The following is an 8,435-nucleotide window of genomic DNA, read 5'->3' as shown; positions in this document are numbered from 1 at the left end:
AGAGGGAAAAAAACATGGTATTTGGGAATAGCACCTGAAGAACCTTCTGTCTTGTATAGCAGCCTAGCAGAGTTCGGAAGCTGTAAAACCACTAGAAAGATGATCCAGCCCATCAAGTCAACCTTGGCTGCCACAACATGCCCAGCCCAATCAAACTCCACAAGAAAATGGGTGATCCCATTCTCCTTCTGAGGATGACCCAAGGCGTATGCTCCCCAACACTCAAACCCAACAGCAACTCTGTGTGTGTCTACTTAGATCTGCTTTTACCCGGTCTGATGGTACAGAAGGCCTAGAGCACAGCTTGGCTCATGATTCCCATCAAAAGGCAGACAAGACCCTACAAGGCTGGAGTGAGAGATACACCATAAAACAGGGTCAGGCTCTGTGATGCAGGGTCGAGAAGTTTGGGAAGTTGCCAGTGAAAGAAAGCTCCCGGAATTTTCTGGGAGGTGCACTTCCTCCCGAGTGAAGGTTTATTGGCTCCTTGCTGGTTATGAGATTATGCCCCAGTCCTCCAGAGATATGTGTGAGGGATCATGTAAATCCTGCATTCTGGCAGAAAGAGAAAAACACTAATTTTTACATTAGTGACACATCAACATGGGGCTGTTCAGGACAGCATCTGCTCACCACTGATTAGGAAGCCTAAAATGCGGGTGGCATCTGCTCATCTCACCTCTCTAATGGATAGTAGTGAGAAGAGTTCTGGGTACCTGGTGAGCAGGTGTACTGACCCTGAAGGAATAGGCAGGTGCCTTTAACTATTCATGTTCTAGAACCAGAACCATTTTGATCCGTCATAGCCATTTCAAGAAAGCTTGATAGGCTTTTGTGAAAATGTGTTGGATCATTCCATGTGAGAGATCTCTAGGACCCTGCTGAGGTTCTCTGGGCCTGGCTCTGGAGCTGTTCTGAGCATGCCACATGTCTTGAGAAAAAAGTTTTGAGTGCTAGACATTTGTCAAGCTCCTTGTTTTTATATTTGATAATGTTGTTAAAAAAAAAAAGATCTTGATAGAATGCTCTGGACCTCTTCTCTGGGTAAGCTGAGGACATGTCTAGCACCAAAGCAATTAAGTATTGACATAAGGGGGGTCCTGAGATCCTGTTGAAGTCCCATGTTTAAGTTAATCATGTTACTTATCTTACAGACAGCTGGGAAGCAAGCTTAAAAACAAAAATAAAACCAGTGCAAACATTGCCCATGGCCATTTGTAAAGCTGGAAGAGGAAGACAATTTATTCTGAACAAGAGAAAGTAGAACAGGGCAGGGTAATGACCTTAACTGTGATTACTATACATTACTGAGTACAGCACGGAGTGTGAACTTTGGGTACAGACATTTCTTGAGGGAGTTGGAAAAAGATGTCTCAGATCTCTTATGAGATCAGAGCCTGCCAAGAAGTTCTAGCCCCACTACTCCAGGGGGGTGGGCCACGGCAGTGTTGGTGGCTTTCATTTCAAGCCCAAATCTAGAACACTTTGACATTTGTGAGTTACAGATCTGCTGGGTTTCTGTTTAATAGAATACTTGTAGGAGGCTAAGATAAAAACTCAGAATATTTAAATTCTGGAGAGAACAGAGCAATAATTTTTAAAGGGATCTTCTTTTATGGCAATTATTTTCCTCCAAATCTTAAGCTAAGAATTTCCTGAAGGGTGTAGGAAGAGTTGCCTGGCTCTTGCTTTGGTGAAAATGCCTTCCATTGAGTGCTTGTGAGTGTGTCTGTAAGGGTCACACATGAAAAAGGGATAGGGAGCATGCTGGGTCCCCAGGGAGAGCTGAGGTCATAGGTGGGGCTGGCCACTTGAGCCTACATTGGTTTCATTCCAAGGCATATCATCGTCTTTGTTCTGTGCCTGGGTAGAAGGTACAAGGTATTCCCTGGGCTAGAAGAAGGGACTCTGGGGTATTTCAATAGGGGACCTGAGTTTTGGAATACGAAAGACAGGGTTTTGAGAGTTTTGAAAGAAGCCAAAGTCAACATAGCTGGGGTTCAGAAATGAAGTCCATCACCGACACATGGCCCCCAGAGAAAGATGGTCCAACCAATCTTGGAAGAAAAGGGGAGAGGCAACATTCTGTGCCTAAAGATAGAATCAGCCTTAAAACCCAGCGTGTGTGTGTGTGTGTGTGTGTGTGTGTGCTGTAGACAAACCTACAGAAAGGAAGAACACAACTCTGAGGTAAGGACCAGGATCACAGGTAGGTTTGATAAACCACTGCAAGGCTAGACTCTTTAAGGAAAAGACTTGGGCAATACCAGGAGTATGTCTGATGGACTCGGGAAACAGGCTATGAAAGAGACTCTGGGTCTCTCTACATCTAGAAACAACCTCACTGAATCCTTTTTAAAAGTATCCAACACCAATAAGGTAAAGATGGACTGATTTTCAGGAGAACTAGGAATTTCTTTTGGAATTTCTTAGGGAAGGGACCATGAATTTAAATGAAAGGCAGGAATGACTATAAAGTACTGTTTTCTTCAGTGCCTATAATGTCCCTATAGTTTAATTAACTATATTTTATTCTAGTCTGTTTTTTTGCTATTGGTGCATGAAGGTGATAGTGAGGAGATTCCCCCAAGGACTTGGGAGTGAAGGAAATGAATTAAAGGAGCATTGATTTTAAGGTTTTAATTCTTTGTGGGTAGAGTCACCCCAAAGATCAGACTAATGTGTAGAGCAGCACAACTGTGCCTATTGGGGGCATCAACATATGTAATGGGAGAATGTGTCCATCCAAAACAGGGTTGGTCAGATCCAGTAGCAGAGAGCAAGGTGACAATGCCTAGTGAGAGCCATTCACTGGAGTTGGACAGCATGGGAGTTTTATTGGCAAAGTGGATGCAATATAGATTCAATAAGCATTGGCCAACAGACTTCGAGGATTTGTGGCCATTGGCAAGACCATCCATTATAATTTATTTCAATTGTTTTACTTTGAATAGATTCAATGCTCACTAGAAAATCTTTGGATTATTTTCTGGATTTCTAAGAAAATATGCCTATAAGAATATAGTTCAGTATTAAAAGTACAAAATCCAGTTCCTGGGACAGTTATTTCTCATGGTCAATTAATATATTTATAGTTTCATTATGATTTGGGCTCCCATGGACCCTTATCTTAATGGCAGAGGGTGTATTGAGTATTTGTTACAATTGGATTTATTTATTTTTTTTTTAGTGTGAATGTGTACAGTACCCTTATTTTATTTCACAAATTTGGTGGAGGGAGTTCTTAACCTGAGAGGAGGAGGACCCATTCTTGGAATGTGGGTGTCATCACGTTTTCTCAGCCTAGAAGGTGGAGAATCACATCCTGGAATGTCACTAAACCAGCTAGGTGGCAGGTGCTATACCATGAGCCTCAAGGCCTCTACCCAGGTAGGCAGACCCTCTTTCCCAGGACCCACACTTGTGTTTACCTACTCACAAGTACATACTCATGTTTTCTATAGGCAACATCAAGGATGCTTAAAGCAGGGGCTGAGCAAAGTGTTTCTTGTGGAGATTGTGCACTATAAGGAGAAGTACCTCTGTATGCCATATTGCAAGAGGTCTGGGACCCAGGGACACACAGAACCACCCACAGTAGCCACAAAACATGCTCCGGTGAGTTTCCTTTGTGGATGGATATTCATTTAGCACCCATAGCCATTCTATTCTGCAATGTCTAACTCTCGGTTGTCTAGAGACTAAGCCAGCTCAGGAAGAGCTCACAATCTTTCCTTCTCCCCCTTCCTGTGTTGCTCTCTGGCTATTTAGCACTTTAGCTAATTAGTGGTTGAGGAAGTGACAAATTCCATATGTCTGGGTATTTATTGGTTTAGAGGAAGTAGCTAAAGAAAAGCGTGGGTTTTCTGTAGGTTTAATCTGCGCACTTATGAAGCCGTTCTCCATGGCTTAATAAGGTCTGGCTACACCACTGGGTTTCAGTACATTTGCCAAACTTCTGCAACTTTTTCTGCACAGTATTTGAAACTGTCTCTGAGGAATCTGCAACATTCTTAGGGATACCCAGTTTCCATTTCCTGAAGGAGGTAACAACATTAGGATGTTAGTGAATCCTGTTGCTTTTTAGTTAATGATGGGGTTGGGAGTGCCATGAAGGAACTGTTCAGGGGTGAGTAGAGCTGAGCCTGGATTAGACAGCGGACTGATTAACAAGGCAGCAGCTGCCTTTCACACCTTGCCCAGGCCTGGGAGGCAAGGGGTTGATGGGATGGAGGACATGCACAGACAATAAGTGGGTTGGGAGAAGGAGGCAAAAGCCCAGCCGGACTCCACCCATCTGGGACTTACAGCTGGAAGTAACTTTTTTCCAGACATGGCACGGGATAGCTGCCTGCGGCTCTTTCCCCATTTCCACTTGTCTTGACAGCAGGAACGGCACCCCAGCCACCCCTGAATGGGGTCACATGGTTCAGCCACAGTTCATACATCAACCTCAGAGAGGTTCACAGTTCTAGCCCTTTCATTAAGATCCCCCTGTGTATGTGTGTGTTTCAAGCCATAGTACCCTGACCTTTGGGCATTCTGTTTGGAAATAACTCAGGCAATTGGTTCATATTACCGGCTAAATGCTTATGAAATTTCATTTTAAGAGACATAACTGAAAAAGCATAAAAACGACCAAACTCTATCATTTAAAAACATCACTACAAGCCGAGGCCTTGTATGATAATGCGTAAGTGCTATGTTACAACTGAATTATGAAGATGGTGGAAATAAAGTCTGGGAAGAAAGGATGAGAGAACTTTAATGGGCCTTCTGTATTCTCGTGTGGGAAATTAACACTAAGCTGTGGTGTTTCTAGGCCTTGCTCTGAAAACACACCCAAGCAGGGCAGTGCCATCCTAATGTGGGGATAATAATATGAGCACAATTAGAAAATTAGTCTCTCTTAGCATGTTCAAGATGGACTTGTACATTAGGAAGCCTAATAAATTTACCAGACAACAATTCTCTTAATTGTTTCCTTATTGCTTTCCTTTCCTGTATTCCCCCAGTCCCTTATTCAGAGAGATGCAGAAATACAATTCATCCCCTGATCAGTTATCAGTTACCCAAGATAATTTCATAGGAATGGTCCCCAACTAAACAATAGTTTGATTTGGAATTCTTTTTTTTTACTTCACAGGGTTGTGAAAGAGCACCCAGGTACTGCCATTCAGTCACTAAATTATAGGAGATATTCAACACGTTATTATAAAATAGGCCATGATGTTCAGTCGACTAGGTGTATTAAACACATTTTCTTCTTCTGATAGGTTTATTGGGACATAACCCATTATAAGTCAAGGAGTATCTACAGTGGATCTTGGTTATGGGCAGATTCTTTGTGTTGATTTTATTGGACAAAATACTAGCAATAGTGATACTGAGGGTAATCATGATAATAAACACTTATTGAATACCTATTGTGGGCATTTACTATCCAAAGCACTTTGTATGCATTATCTCATTTACTTTTATAATAGGCACATGAAACAGGAATATTTATTATACATTTTTGAAGACATGCAAATGGAGGTTAAGAAAGATTAAGAAATTGCTCAAGAGAGCAAGGGGTCGAGTCAGGATGCAAATCTAGGTCTCAAAGCTCACAGGTTTGATGCAGAGCTTTCCTGGTTTTGGTGCAAAATATAAGGCAAATCTGCATTAGGAGACACGGTGATTCCCAGGCAATGTTGACTTCCTCCTTTTACATAGACACAGTGAGTGGTGTGCTCAAAGTATGTACACCCACAACAAATATATAACCTCTACTTTTGCCTTATTTATAATGTGCCTTGAGTAAGTAGGGTATGATAAACTATTAAAAGTGGAAGCAAGCCAGTTTCTTTGGTCTGGAACCTGCTTGCTTCAGCATGGAGGAGTCAAACAGGACAGAGGCAGCTCTCAGACCTAGTGGATTTTTAATTTTCAGAGAGAAACAAGATGTACTGTAGGGAGACTATACATGGACTTTGGAGTTGGGCCAGTCAAGTTCAAATCTTGTTCTTTTATCATGTGACCTTGGGCAAGTTACAGAACCTCTCTGAGCTTCCCTTCTTTCCTCTGAAAAGCATCTGTGTGAAAATGACCTTATTTTATTGGCAGCAGAAATGACCTAGCACTTAGCACAAAGCCTGGCACGTTATGAGAACATAATTAATATTACACTGGGTTTTATTTATGTTGTTTGCTACTTTGATCAACAGTTTTAAGAGAGCCTGCTGTTGATTGTTAGAGGGTAATTAAGTAGAAAGCTCACAGAATATATTTTAGACTCCTGGGCCTTAGCATATAATTGAAATGGCACCGTGATGCTCTTAGCGGTGAAGGCCAATGGATAGAGGCTGGGCAAAGCAGTATCAGTGGACAAGTTTCTATTGAGAATCACTTCACAGATAGCATGGGGCATGCAAAGCAGAGACAGTAAGTGGAAGAGAGACTAACTTTTACTAAGTACCTATCATATGCCAGTTATGTAGCAGAGATTAGTTTTGTTACTTTATAATAATGCCTGAAATGAGACAAGGTCTCTGCTTTGCTGCTTCTAATATGGCTGGGAAATTTCACTTTTTTTTTTTTTCAGAGTAGAAATTAGAAGTTTATTAAAGGACAGCAGAAAAGACTTCTCCCAGAGGAAGAAGGGGACCCAAGAGGTGGAATCCCCACTTTTTTAATTAAAAGAAAATCTCACTTTTTAAATAAATTCATAAAAATGAAAACCATGTATTTTTAAAATCTCAAACAATGTCCGTCCACATAGAGAAAGCTACAAAGAGATAAAGATCCAGGAAAGGAGGCTATTTTTTTAATGTAAAAAGAAATCTCTAAAATGACTCATTTTCTCCCTAAATATAAATTATGATTATTATTATTTTACAGTCCAGTATTCCTTAGCCAGCCCCTAGGGGCACATACACTATAGTCCTGGACCCATATACTATAGTCCTTAGACAATCTGGTATGATCTATGCATTTGAAATATATGTGCCTTAATTTATTATTCCAACCAGAAAATGAAATAAGTTACAATATCAGAACATTGCGGTTCAGTCCCTGGAAGAGAAAAGGTATTTTCCGGGGACATTCTGTTTGGAGTTCCTAAGAGGGTGAAGTAAACTAACAATAGAATCCCCATCCCCAGCCACCTCCTGACTAGGCAGTTCTACCTCGAACATCAAAGCTGCTGCATTAAAATTTAATTTGAATTTAAAATCCCTGACAGGGACCAACACTGGGGAAGCAGGGGTTAACCACGGAGATAATGAGGCCACCGCTGCCACCGCTGATTCTGTTGACAGTATTGTATCACCTAATGAATGTGGCACTATAAATCTTGATGAGGGGCAGGCTAGAGTCTCAGGAAAGGTAATGATAATGAGGAGGGGCAAGAGCCCATGCCGCAGATGAAGAGAAGAAAACCAATAAAGTGCCTCAGCCCAGGAAGAGCGGGGCTGAGACCTGGGCTCTGGAAAGGGCCAGCCATTGGCCCTGTTCATGCAGGTTGGTCCTATATTCCAGAGGTTGGTTATAGGGCCTACTGTGTCTGAAAGAGGCCAAGGAAGGGGGATGAGAAGCATTCTGGGCTTCCCAGTCAGCTCTCCATGAGCCTAGCAAAGCGCAGGACTGTGACAAGTGCCCCAAACCAAATGGGGCAATCTCAACCTCCTGCTTCTCTATTAGTCTCTGTCTGTCTGCCTCTCAGCAGGAAAAAAACCAGATTTTGCAAATATTAATCATCCATGGTATCATCTGAAGTCTCAGCCTTATTTTGACTGTGATTTTTTCTACCATGAGACATTCTGCTTTTCTTCATTTGAATTTGGTGCGATTCATTCACTGTTGTCCTTTCTCAAGTTTGTCTCAATGGTTACTCGGTGAGACAAAGGACTCCTTGAAATGCCCCCAGGAGAAAATAGACTCCAGGAGGCCACTAGGGAAACCAGGTTTGATGCCATCCAAATAGCACATGGCCTACAGGCAGTCCCCTCTGGACTCTATCTGGGAGACGTGGAGGGAGGAGGTGCCAGGATACATGGGTTCTAATAGCCAAGAGTTCTCTTTGAGTTTGCAGACCAGGGGTCTAGGCTTTATCAGCTCAGGAAGGTATGACATTGGGAAGAGGCCAACATACTTGTGTTGGAGCAGAAGATGGTCATTGTATGAGATGCCAGCATCTGATAAGGTGGATGGACCTGCCCTGCTCTGGGCTGGGGCAGGCTGGCAGGCCTACTTCCAATCAAGAAATCAATTTCTGATCAAAAAAAGTCTGGACAGCACACTTGTCAGCATGTTGAAGGATCACATATTTTCCTGGGGCGGGGGGTCTCAAATCTGTGTAGGAGATACCTGGAAAACTTCAAAATATGGATCTAGAGCCCATCTCCAGAGAGGCTGGTTTAGGATGACTTTGGTGGGACTGCTTGGACATATAC

The sequence above is a fragment of the Marmota flaviventris genome, chromosome 18 (assembly GCF_047511675.1).
Source record: "Marmota flaviventris isolate mMarFla1 chromosome 18, mMarFla1.hap1, whole genome shotgun sequence".
Lineage (NCBI taxonomy): Eukaryota > Metazoa > Chordata > Mammalia > Rodentia > Sciuridae > Marmota > Marmota flaviventris.
The sequence above is the reverse complement of the archived record's forward strand: the minus strand, read 5'-3'. Positions refer to the sequence as shown.